Source organism: Rattus norvegicus, chromosome 8, assembly GCF_021556685.1.
Source record: "Rattus norvegicus strain SHRSP/BbbUtx chromosome 8, alternate assembly SHRSP_T2T, whole genome shotgun sequence".
Taxonomy (NCBI): Eukaryota; Metazoa; Chordata; class Mammalia; order Rodentia; family Muridae; genus Rattus; species Rattus norvegicus.
In genome coordinates this window covers 80960564-80973937 of record NC_141541.1, presented here as the reverse complement: position 1 = coordinate 80973937, position 13374 = coordinate 80960564, and the positions used below count along the sequence as shown (strand labels likewise).

The following is a 13374-nucleotide window of genomic DNA, read 5'->3' as shown; positions in this document are numbered from 1 at the left end:
TCACCCAGGTTATGCTGGTTTTGAACACATGAAGGGGTCATAGAGAACAGCTGAAGCTTGGTGCTGTGTAGCAAGGCTGGAGTCCCAGAAGAGAGCCCAGGAGAGGCTATAGGTGAAAGTGCTTCCAGTTACTGCAAGAGACCCCTGACTTGAGGTGTCAGTACCGTGGGATGACTACCAAGAACAGCAGCAGCGGAGTGGAGTCGGTCAGAGCCGAGAGGACAAGCTGTGTGTGCTGGAGAGGGTGGGGCCAGAGAGGTGATGCAGACCGGTGGAGATGCTCAGAAGATCATAAGTAAATCCCAGATATTGGACATTGGGTTATTTACACAGGTGGAGTCTGGTTTTGCTTTGCTTTGATTGTGACTGTGCCTTGGTTCTTTCCTCTTGAAACAAAGTATCTAACTTTCTTTTTGTTTTACAGGAGCCCATAGTTGAGAGATTTTGGATTTTAAAAGAGATTGAATTTTAAAAGTGTTTAAATTTGTAAGACTTGTAAAACTTTTTAGGTTTGAAAATGTTCTACAATTGGCCTGTAGTGGTGGTGCACACCTTTAACCCAGCACTCAGGCAGAGGCAGGCGGGTCTCTGTGAGTTCGAGGACAACCTGGTCTACAGAGTGAGTTCCAGGACAGCCAGAGGTACACAGAGAAACCCTGTCTTGAAAAAACAAAAACAAACAAACAAAAAAAGAAAATGTTTTATATTGTACACTTGTTGGGATAAACAAGAAAGGAAAGGTGGTTTAACAGTGAAGTGTGTGTGTGTCAAGTTCACAGGGGTCAACCCGGTGCTGGTTAGTTTATGGCAACTTAACATAACAAGCTATAGTCATCTGAGAGGAAGGAGCCTCAATTGAGAAAAGGCCTCCATACGAACTAGCTATAGGCAAGCCTGTAGGGCATTTTATTAATTAGTGATCGATGTGGGAAGGGCCCATCCATTGTGGGTGCTATAAGCAGTCAGGCTGAACAAGCCATGAAGAGCAAGCCAGTATGCAACATCCCTTCCTGGCCTTACCTTAGCTTCTGCTTCCAGGTTCTGCCCTGCCTTTTTCCAATGGTGGACTATGATGTGGAAGTGCAAGCCAAATAAACGCTTTCCTCCCCAACTTGCTTTTGGTCGTGGTGTTTCATGACAGCAGTAGCAACCCTGACTAAGCACTGGGGGAAGATGATTTCAGGTAAAGGAGGCAATAATCACTGGAGGGCTCAAAGTGATGAAAGAATAGCAAAGTCCTGGTGATCTGTGGCCAGATCCTTCATGGAATATGAGAGAGGGAAAAGGTGGTGGTGAGTCTCTGTTTTTTTCTTTTTAGGTGACCTGACTATGTGTTTTTCTGTTTCAGATTTCTTAAAGGCCTAACTTTTAAATTCCATTGCCTGTGAAGGCTGTTACCCTTCTACCTTACCAAACAGCGTTATATTACTAATTACGCTTGTTCCATCAAAAGATGGTACCGCCCAAAATTGGTTTCATCACTGATAAATATTAAGTGACAGGGGTTGGGGATTTAGCTCAGTGGTAGAGCGCTTGCCTAGCAAGCACAAGGCCCTGGGTTCGGTCCCCAGCTCCGAAAAATAGAAAAGAAAAAAAATATTAAGTGACATAAACAATGGTAGCTTAGCACAGACATGATGAAGGTTCTATCCCATTCCTTTTCTTTTCACCTTAAACATATAAACATCCTATCCCCCCTTTACTGTAACATCCTCTGCCTTCTTCCATCCCAAATGTTTCCCTCTAGGAGCTTAAAGGAGAAAGTGCTAAGCACCTCCATGTCAATTAGAAGAGCCAGGAAAGAAGGCCTCCTAACCCTTTATCCCTTCCTTGCCCGATTTTTGATATTTTAATTTTAGAAACTGATGAGTATTTCTTTGGGCTTCTCTTTCAAGTTTCATGTAGTCCTAGGGAGTACTATGTTAAACTCCATGCTGTAATATAATACAGAACTTGCCTTTCATTGTATTAAGAGAGGGAAAATGTGGGGAGTGGGAAGAAGAAAATAAACATGAAACAAGATTACAGAAGAGGCAAGTTGCAGAGTTTAAAGCTAAGTGAATAGTGGCAAATTCGGAGAGATGTCCTAAATGTCTTATATACTAAGAAGCCTAATGAGAAAATGTGAGTTATGTTAGAACACACACACATTTTATTCTGCAATTTAAACAGTGATCTGTTAAAGGCAAGGTAGCTGACCTGTTCAAATACAGAGTAAGGCTATTAATGCTATCTGCCTATGAGACCCTATCTATGCAATCACTTCTTTCAAGTTTACTTAGCTTTAAGGATTAGTGGGTTAAGTTCACATAATGTACTTAGCTGTTCAAATTAAAGGTATAAAAATGAATGCCAAATACTGCTTGGATTTCACTTAGAAAAAAATTTGCCAGTTTGGTAGTAAATACATGTTTATTTTGACCTGAAATTATATTAAGGAGGATTCAACTTAATATCAACTGTCAGAATTTTAAAGGAACGGTTTACTTTTACTTGTGGCCAAAAAGGTCCCAAATAGAAATCCAATACCTCAGATATTCAGGTCAGTAGCACCTATGAACAGAAGCAAGTGAAGTAGAAGTGTATTCTAATTCTAAAAGTTACAATGAAAAGATTTTAAGAGCCAATCCTATATACAATGAGGAAGTCAGTGCAGGTGTAGGCTCACCTGGAGGGAGCCTAACCAATAACCCACATATTATTTCAGCTTAAGGAACTCTGAAGTACATATGGTATACAAACTATTATTCTGGAACCTTCAAATGTTTAAACACAAGTGTCAAAAAAGATACCGTTCTTACCTTTAAGAGAACACTAACATATATATTCTTTCTTTCCTGCTTTTTTTTTTGGTGGGGGGGGCAGTGTTTCTTTGTGAGCTCTGGGTATTCTGGAGTTTGCTCTGTAGATCAGGCTGGCCTCAAACTCATAATCTGCCTGCTTCTGCCTCCCAAGTGCAGAGGTTAATGCGTGTGTCACCACCACCCAGCCCATGTACATTTTTCTTAAAGTGAGACAAACATTTAAGCCTCTTGAACTTTCTCCGAAGAGTCTGTTCTTTCTTTTATGGATCTGTCTTTACAAATTCACTGTATGAGACAAGAATCTACCAGAAAACAGCTCATATGAGACTGTACACATACATACATTATATTATCTTATACTTCAACATACTAATTTGTATAAGAGATTGGTCCAAAGAATAGGTTAGAAATGAACTAGCAAATTGATTTCTTTCATGTAGAAGATGACCATAATAATGAGAAAGGGCTACTCAAAAAGGCACTTGGCAGTAAAACCAATAACTGAAAGATACACAAGAGAGGGCCTCCCTGAAAAACCGTTAGACAGCAGTAACCAGTGGAGACAGAGAATAAGCAGGACTGTGAGAGGACAAGCTGAAAGGGCTTCTGGAAGATCAGGTAGTTGCTTGGTGATGGTAGAGGCTCAATGGGAATACAGTAATTTTTATATGGAGCACTGAAGTAAGAAGGGCACAAATGAGAAAAAAGAGATCAATAGTCTGGCACTGGGGAAACCAAAACTACACAAGTGACCTTATACACTGAAAGAAGGGTGGAATGGGAAGCTCTCTTGGGTGTTATGTTGGCTAATTTTCATTTTAGTTTGATTAGATGAAGAAACACATGGACATTAATAAGGTACATTTTTTAGTTATATCTGTGATGCAGGAAAGGCCACTCGGAATGTGGGTGGCACCATCCCAGCAGCTGAATTCCAGGATTGAACAAAGTAGTGAAAAGGAGAAAGCCGGGTGAGTACCAGCATTTGTCTCGGTCCCCTTGTCGCTCCATTTAGATGTGACTAAGCAGTCTCACACTTCTATTGCTGCAGTCTCAAGCAGTTCTCGCCACTGTGCCTGTACCATGTATTTTGCCAGTTGACCTTTCCAACCAAGTTGTATGGACTGCTCCATGCGCCAAAATAAATCTCTCCACCCTGGAAAGGGTCTCATCTATTCTAAGTTGGCTACCAGTAGAATGAACTCATGATTCTTCTGTTTCTGTGCGGTGCTGGGCATTGAACCCAGGGCTTCATGCATTCTAGGAAAGCATTCTACTAAGTGAGCTACATCTCCAGCCCCAGTATTTTCCTCTGTAAATTTCTTCTAGTCAAGTATTTGGTCATAGCCAAAAGAAAAGGAACTAATCCAGTTTCTAATCTCTAGCAACAAGTTTGCCTTCTCAACCTCGGGAGCAGGTTTGATGTGACCCTTGTCTTCTGCCAATAGAGTCTTCTACATACAAAGACATTCTTAATCATACAAGGGTTCTCATTGGTTCAGAATGGCATCTTCTCTGAAGTGTTTCCTATAGTGGGACTTTCTTGGACCTGCCAACAATATAAATAATACACAGAGGCTTTTTAATATTTTATAGCTCAGGCCTTTTAGCTAGGGTAGTCTAGCCACTCCAAACGTAACCCGACTAACTAGGCTACATCTGGCCATGTGGTTAGTTCTACCTCTCTGCCCAGCTCTCGTCCATCTGTTCACCTCCATGTCAACTGGGTGAATCTCCCACGTCTCATCATTTCTTCTTCAAGTGTGTGTGTGTGTGTGTGTGTGTGTGTGTGTGTGTGTGTGTGTGTGCCTGTCTGTCTGTCTGTCTGTCTGTCTGTGTCTGTGTCTGTGTCTGTGTCTGTGTCTGTGTCTGTGTCTGTGTCTGTGTGTGTCTCTGTCTTGCTCTTGCTCTCAGAATTTCTACCTTCCACTTCCTGCCCAGTTATTGGCCTTCAGCTTTTTATTACAGCCAATCGGTAGTGAGGCAATCTCTGATACATTCTCGATTACCTTATGCAGGTGAGGAATAATGGATATTAAAAAAAACAACAACCTAGTAATGGGAGATAAAAATGGCAATGGGGAATCCTGCCAGCATTTAGCTCTCTGCCAGTACAGAATTATCAGTTGAATATACAAGACCACCATCACACAGTGTACCTCAACTGTTTCCTTATCCACTCCCCACTCCACCCACACTGCCACCTCTTTTCTGTCTCCTCTAGGACCTTATGTCAGACACTGTCTCAGAATAGGGGGTATTTCTTGGTTCCAGATTCTAGCCTTCCTATATTGTGGCTTTGTATACTGTGAATCATATATGGTCAGGAAGTGTGTTTTTATTCTCTGTATATGCAACATAAAAGATAGTCACTACTAGAGTAGTCAAACAGTCCATGTTGTTGAATTGAGTGACTGAATTTAAAACATTTTAAGAAACAAAACCTTGAATAAAAGAAAAGGGAATGGGCAAGAAAGCTTGATAACATATCTGTATAATGGTGGGGAGTTGAGGATTTAGTTAATTTGTACTTACAATTCATCTCTCCATGAGACTGTACAGCTTTTCTCTGCAGCTGATTTTATCTGTTCAGGCTGACATCTGGTGCTGAGACTGGAGCCTCAGTGCTAAAGGAATTCAGGCCAGCACATTGTTCTCAAAGAAAACCATCAGTTATGCCCAATTTCTTATGTGGATACAGACCCACACTCTGGATAGGTGAAGATTGATGCTCACTCTCAAAGAGGCTGTGTGGGTGTCAGAGGCTAACATTCTGCCTGGCTTCAGCCCTATGCTTTAGGAGTTCTTTACCTCTTTGGCTTTTTCCCAGTTGGTAGAAGTGGTGATTATAAAAATCTCCCTTGCACAACTACATTATGGATTCAATGAAAACCATTCATGAAAATACCATTGCAATATGTGATTTTTTTTCCTCCTTTTCTACTTCTGACAAGGAGAAAAGAGAGGTGAAGAGTAGGGTAATGGTAGAAGACAAGACAGACAGGATTACTGAAAAGCAAAGTGGACCCAGATGTGATATTATATACCTTTATCCCAGAACTCAGGAGAAGTTAAAGCAGGATGATGAGTTTGTGGCCAACCTGGGCTACATAGTGAGGTCACATCTAGCCTGAGCTACAGAACAAGAGCTTATACAAAGAAATGGTGAAGAAAAACAAAAATTAGCCAAGAAAGAAAAAATGACAACAGCCTATTTATTGTGTCATTGCTTAAAATCCAATGAAATACAGATACCACACTGCTCCCAAGTAGCTGCTTCTAGAGAGTCCTTGATCAGAGCATGGACGGACATTCAAACACGATCAACAGATAACAAGATAGCCCAACACTAGATGGCAAGGGGCACACTTACGTACACCAAGGAGAAAACATAGAGATTTAGAGTTACCATCTGTTATTGGTTGACTCTAACATATCCCCTACAGCTCATGGTTTTATTGTTTATTTATTTTTATTAAAAAGGGGATTGTGTGAACTGTATAACCTGTGCAGGGATCAGGGGCCAACTTGGTGGAGCGCATTCTCCTCTACCTCTACACTGCTTCTAGGGACTCAACAGGCTTTTGTGGCAAGTATTTCATGTACTAAACCATTTTGCCAGCCCCAAGGTTTTGTTTGAACGCTTGTTCCTCAGCTGGTGGCACCATTTAGGAGATGGGCTTACCTGGTAGAATTCGGTCACTAGGAGCGGGTCTGGGATAGAGCTCTGCTTCTGGCTTCAGACTGCTTTCTGGTCCACTGCCATGCAATAAGTTACCACATGCTCCATGGACGAAGCCATTCTGCTACATGTCCCCTGCTATGGTAGGCTGAAACCCTCTGAATCTGTGAGCCAAGATAATGCTTTCTTCCCATAAGTGTATCTCCCCCAACACCCATGCTGGCCAAATGCTCTACCATTGAACTACATCCTCCTTCAGTTCTTAAGTCATTTCTATCACGTGTTTAGGTCACAGAAATGCAGAGGTGACTAATACCCCATATCAAAAAATTGTAAGAGTGTATAGAGATGTACAGCAGCAATTCCTCCAAATGACAAGTGCCAACGGGAGCGAAGGCATCTATAACAAGTTGGTAAACTTCACGGAGTACTCATAGGAACTCCGAGGCAGTATTTCTCCTGAGGTTCCAAAAGAAGACTGAAATCAACCATTCATATTAAGGTCTTTAAAAGTTCCCAAAATGTAGGAGATAAGGGCCTGCTCTTTCTAACTATTTTAGGAAGGTTTTGCCTAATTAGTGGTAAAACTGTTAAAGAGCTCCCACTGGACTCTAAGTAGACAAGCTTATCAGTAGGTAGGTATTGATATGGCAGGGATGCAAGTGGAATTCTAAAACTCGTTAGCTCCATTTTTCAGTCTAAAAATGTTATTAACGTTGTCAGTGATTCCTAGTCAGTGCTGGAGATGGGAGAGTGAGTAGAAATCACAGATCTGTAGCCAGTGTCTCGTGCCACCGTGAAAGGATACTTTTTAAAAATGAAAACTGAGTGGGCTGGAGAGTGGTTAAGAACACTGTCTGGTCTTCCAGAGGTCCAGAGTGAAATTCCCAGCAAGCACATGGTGGCTCACAACCATCTGTAATGGGATCTGATGCCCTCTTCTGGCATGAGGGTATACAAGCAGCGAAACACTTATACAATAGATAAATAATTTTTTTAATAAAAAGGACAACTGAGGCTGGAGATTTAGCTCAGTGGTAGAGCGCTTACCTAGGAAGCGCAAGGCCCTGGGTTCGGTCCCCAGCTCCGAAAAAAAGAACCAAAAAAAAAAAAAAAAAAAAAAGGACAACTGAAGAGACTACCCAATTTGTTTTGAAAGGCAAATGACTCAAGACCAAATACCCTCGCTACTAATGTTGATGAAAGTTATCTTGTTTTCAATCTTGTCAGAAATATCACAGGAGGTGGGCCTGAATTTTCTTTCTGTGTTGGAGATACACAGTTTCTTTTAAAATGTTTGGAAATAAAAATGGCAAGATCATAAGTTGTCATTCATAAATGATGTTTCATGATGTTCTGAAAGAGTTTAATTGAAGATCCTGGGTAGGAAAAGTTAAATCGGGACTTAACACTGGAATACATTTCCCTGTACACACACTTAGGGCATCACAGAAAAGCCAGAGATGGGAGTAACTAATAGGTAACAGATCTGCGGTCAAAAGGTGCCAGCAAAGGCGCAGATGCTCTTAGGAGATGGCATCAAACCTCAGAAAAACAAACTAGGACATCTGTGCCACAATACAGGCTTCAGGCTACCGAGAGAGTAGAAGAAACATGGGGCTTGGTGAATAGCAGATCCTACAGTAATAAGCAGAGTGGCTGGTGGAGATACTGCCAGCTTCTTTCCCTTCATGCACTTGTAGCATCCATAGTTAAGGTGCAGCCACAGATCCTGGAAAGCAAGGAACAGAGCAGTCACAAGGGACTCTGCAAACAAACATCATGTCTCCCAGCATGCCCGTCACATTGCCCATAGTCACCAGCCCACCTGTTTCAAGCAAAAGCAGAGAGCTAAAGAGAGTCTCGTCTACAGAGGAGAACAAAATATAAGAACCATACACGTTTATCATTTATAATTTTAAGAAAAGCAAAAGTATGTAAGTAAACCACAGTCTATATTCTGAGTGCTGGGAGAAAGTTGTGTACCTTTAGTTACATAAAGTAACTTCATACCAATGTGTTATTCGGAAAGCAGTGATTTTCTTTTACTTTTACCCTTCTCTTCTTTTGAGATAAAGTCTCCTATGTAGCCAAAGCTTTGAGCTCTCAATCCTCTTCCTTCATCTTCCTGAGTGCTCAGTTATAGGCAAGGACCACCATGCCTGTCAAAAGTTTGATTTTTGTTTGGTATGGTGGCACACACCTTTAGTCCCAGCACTCAAAATGCAGAGGCAGGCAGACTTCTGTGAGTTCAAGGCCTGCCTAGTTTTCTTAGCAAATTCTAGGGAAGCCAGAGCTATGTCAACTCTGTCTCAAAAACTTTTTTGATTTTGTTCCTTTTGTTTGTACATCTGTGGGAGAGTATACCATATGTATGGTGCTCACTTAGGTCAGAAGAGGACATCAGATTCCCTGGAGCTAGAGATCCAAGAAGTTATGGGTTGCCAGATATGGGTACTAGGAACCAAACTTGGGTCTTCTGGAAGAACAGAAATGATCCTTAAATGGTGAACCATTTCTTTAGGCCCTGAATTTTTTTGGAGGTAAAAACTTTAATAGAGATATATCAACAATAGAATCTCTTGAAACAATTACTATTTGATAAACTTCAACAAAGTAAGAATCCAAGAAAGATTGAAAACAAGATTCAAGAATCAATGGAGAGTGGAAAAAAGTTAATTTGTAGTTGTATAACTATAATGTGATTAAAATTAAAATATAGATTATAATTTCACAGTAACAGGCCAAACAGCAATTATTTTAGTTTTATGATCATAACTATGAAAGCAGTCATAGATAAATTAGATACCTGAATGATATGCTTGTGTTCTAATAAAACTTTATTTACAAGAGAAAGGAACAGACAAACTCCTAGAGGATTGCAATATAAGTGTGTCAGGATAAAGCCATATGAACAGATATAAGTTCTGAGACTATGATAAACACAGAGAATTTAGTGGCAGGGGAAAGTTGATCTATCATTCAGTGATAATGGATGTAATATCTTCAATAAAAGGAAATAATTTAAAATTTGATAAAAAGCATAGTGACATCTAGCTATGTTATTTAGAATATAGATAATATTATAAAGAGTCTACAAGGGAGCTGGAAAGATGGCTCCATTGCTTAAGAATAAGAACACTTGCTCTTTCAAAGGACCGGGGTTCAGTTCCCAGCAACTACATGATGCCTCACAGCCATGTAACTCCAGTTCCAGGGGACTTTACACCCTCTTCTGACCTCTATGGACACAACCATGCACAAACTGTTAATACACATAGGCAGGCAAAACACTCATAGACATAAAAGAAAATAATTTCAAAAAGGAGTTGTTTGAGGCTATTTTAACTAACTAACTAAATAACATACAATGTAATATCTTGTAGTTACCACCAAAAGAAAGGAAGAAACAAGGTAACAGTGTTAGACTAAACAAATTGAATGTAAAAAATATTTGTCATTTCTACTGATGAAAATAATTTTCATGAGAAATTTTGCTAGCAGTGAACCTTTATAAATCTTATACTATATCATCAAAATCTTTATCACAGATTGTATACCGTACAAATTTACAGAAACGTAAGAACAAAATTCTTGGCAACTGTTGGAAAGCTAACATGTACCTCAGAGACTGACAGATCAGGCAGGAGAACTGTTGGAGGAGACAGAATTTGAGCAAGACAACAAAGCAGGTTGCTTGAGTAAAGGACTTTGTCCACAATAAACAGTGAATGTCCAGTCTCTTCAAACACATATGAAACATTAACCAGCTTGCTAAAACACAAGGAAGATGTTAATAAAGTTCCTGATAAGAAATCAGGTAAGTTACAGTCGTTGATTACACTGCAATAAAATTTGGAAATAATAAAAAAACAGGGTCCGGTGCTCAGGCCTTTAATCTCAGCCCCTGGGAAGCCAAGGCAAAAAAATTACCTATATTCTGAGCCAAACCTAGGCAATACAGTGAGTTTCATGTCAGCCTAGGCTACAGAGTGAGACTCCATCTCATAAAACACTACAGTGATTTGAATGAGAAGTCCCCCAAGGGCTCTTGTATTTGTACTTAGTCCCTAGTTGACTTAGGTCTTAGAGGCATGATCTTGATAGAAAAAGTGTGTGTGTGTGTGTGTGTGTGTGTGTGTGTGTGTGTGCGCATGTGTGTGTGTGTGCGCATGTGTGTGTGTGTGTGTGTGTGTGTGTGTGTGTGTGACATCTCAAAGCTTTGTGCCATTCCAAGCTGGTGCACTCTACTTCATGTTTATGGTTCAAGATGTGAGTCTTCGGCTTCCTGCTCCAGTTGCCATGCCTATTGCTTGCCGCCATGCTTTCCTGTTATGGCAGACTACTAACACTCTGGAACCACAAGCCAAAATAAACTCCTACTATAGGTTGCCTTCTTCATGTCATTTTATCCCAGTAATAGTGGTAAAGTAACCAACAGAACCAATAAACAAACAAACAGCTCAAGTTTTATAGTCAGACGTGGTACCTCAAATTCCAGCTCTCAGGATTCTGAGGCATGAAGATTTGATTCTTTTGAGGCCACATGGGTTACAGAGTGAGATCTCATTTTACAACCTCCTCTAAAACCAAGGACAAAAGAGAAATGTGCTTGGGGATGTAGAGATGGCTCAGCAATTAAGAGCACTGGCTGTTCTTCCGAAGGACCAGGGTTCTATTCCCAAAAACCACTGGCAGCTCACAACTCTCTATAACTCCTATTTCAGGGGATCTGACAACCTCACACAGACATACATGGAGGCAAAATACCAATGCACATTATAAACTAAAAATAAATAAGTTATAAAAAGAGAAATGTTAGCAAACTAAAGTTAACTTAAGAAATGAAAATACATAAAAACTACAGCATATACTTGTACAACTAGCATGTTGCTAAGTGATCTATGCAAACTGACTTTATTTTCACAATAATCTTTTCACAGATGAGGAACTGAAACATAGAGCTCCGGGTTAAATAACCTGTCTGGTGGCACGCAGTCATAAGTAACAGGATTCATATATAAATCTAAATAGAGGGTCAGCAAGATGGCTCAGTTGTCAAAGGCACTTGCTGCCAAGCCTCACAGCCTGGGTTAGATCCTCAGACACACAGGCTGTATCAGGAGAGAACAGACTTCTTCAAGTTACCCTCTGACTTATACTCATGCACCGTTGTGCACATGTATGTGTGCGTGTGTATGCACAGAAGAGGTTTATATCCAGGTACAGATATACCGTCAAATAGATACAAATATAAGTGAACATGTAAATGGCTCAAGAAGCTAATAAAAACAAAGTTAAAATATAACTGAGAGGGGTTGGGGATTTAGCTCAGTGGTAGAGCGCTTGCCTAGCAAGCGCAAGGCCCTGGGTTCGGTCCCCAGCTCCAAAAAGAAAAGAAAAGAAAAAAAAATATAACTGAGAGAAAAGATGTTATTTTAAAAAGTCTTGAAAAGAATGAAGTGATAGAGTAAGTTTGTATAAAACTAAAAGATGATTCTTTGAAGAGAGAGAAAAAAAATGCCAGAGAGAGTGGAATTTGTCCAAGAGAAAGGAAGACAGTAAGAGTCAGGACAAGAAATCAGCCTTAATTATAGATTATAAAATGTCCAAAATGGATATTAAATGTAAGCTCATAATTTTTGTGTATGAGATAATGTCTCACTACGTGGCCCTGGCTGTCCTGGGATTCATAGAGATCTGCTTGCCTCTGCCTCCAGAGTGCTGGCGTGAAATGTGTAAGCCACCATACCCACGTTTTAAACTCACAGTTTTTAAAGTTCAGATAAAAATGATCTCTATAAAACATATATCACTCAAATTGATAAAAATTGAACCATGGGCCTGGACCGATGTCTCAGCAGTAAGAGCACAGGCTATTCTCCCAACAGATGCTAACTTGGTTTCCAGCACTCCACGGCAGTTCATAGCCATCTGTAATGTCAGACCAGGGAGTCCAACGCCTTCTGTTAGCCTCTTTGGGTGCCAGGCATACATGTAATTCTCAGACATATATGCAGGCAAGATACCCATATCTAAGTATATGTGTATATATTTCTATAATATGTTTACTTTTATATATTATATATAATAAAATAACTATAAAAATTGAACCAAGGGGAATACCCACCCTAAAAAAGAAAAGAAAATCTTAGCCACTGCATTCTGCTGTAAGGAAACCTTGGGTGATTTAGAAAGGAAGCGATGTACTGCTTATATTTCTGGAGAAGTCTGAGGTCAAGGCATATCCAGTGCCTATTGACGGTTTCTCTGCTTCACATATGGCACTTGTTATCCATGCAGTTCTTATGCAGTGATAAGAACAAGGCAGTCCCATCCTGTAAGCAGTTAGTTGGGGTATAGGCCCAAGGAAAACAGATGACCAAATCCTAGTAAAAACCATAGTCAATCCGAGAACACTGAAGTGTGAACTCTGACAACCAGTGAGCCCCAACTCATCAAAATGCCTGCTAACCACCAGCCTTTGTTCTTTTTACTTCCTGGTTCCCCCCACTCAACACCTTAGAGGTTTTGCAGAATCGTTTTCCTACAGAGTCTACAGTCTTTCATTCTGACCCACCAAACAATCAGACTCTCCCATATACATTCAAATTAACTAACCATATACATCAAAATTCAATTCCTAATTTACATATGGGCAGGGCCAATTGGCCTGTTTCCCAGGACATTGAAGCAACATCCACACTGCTACTTGCCAAAACATATTTCCTGTCCTTCATCATCTGTTGCTTTACTTCTCAGTCCATCTGCTGTTCTTTCACCTATGAGACAGTGACTCAGGACCTGGCAGCAGTGGCAGGAGGGTGACCCTACCCCTTTGGGAGTCTTTCAGAAGGGTGCTAGTAGCAGCAGTAACACATCGTTGGT

At 40.4% G+C, this 13374-nt stretch overlaps 1 long non-coding RNA gene across 1 annotated transcript in view; it reads right to left on the bottom strand.

Moving 5' to 3' along the window:
* Positions 1–5989: 5989 nt before the first annotated feature.
* LOC103693140 (uncharacterized) overlaps positions 5990–13374 on the bottom strand; it is a 29507-nt gene continuing 22122 nt past the window's right edge. Inside the window, exon 3 of the long non-coding RNA XR_015627886.1 lies at positions 5990–8218. This is a non-coding gene — a long non-coding RNA (uncharacterized LOC103693140). The remainder of the gene's footprint in view (positions 8219–13374) is intronic.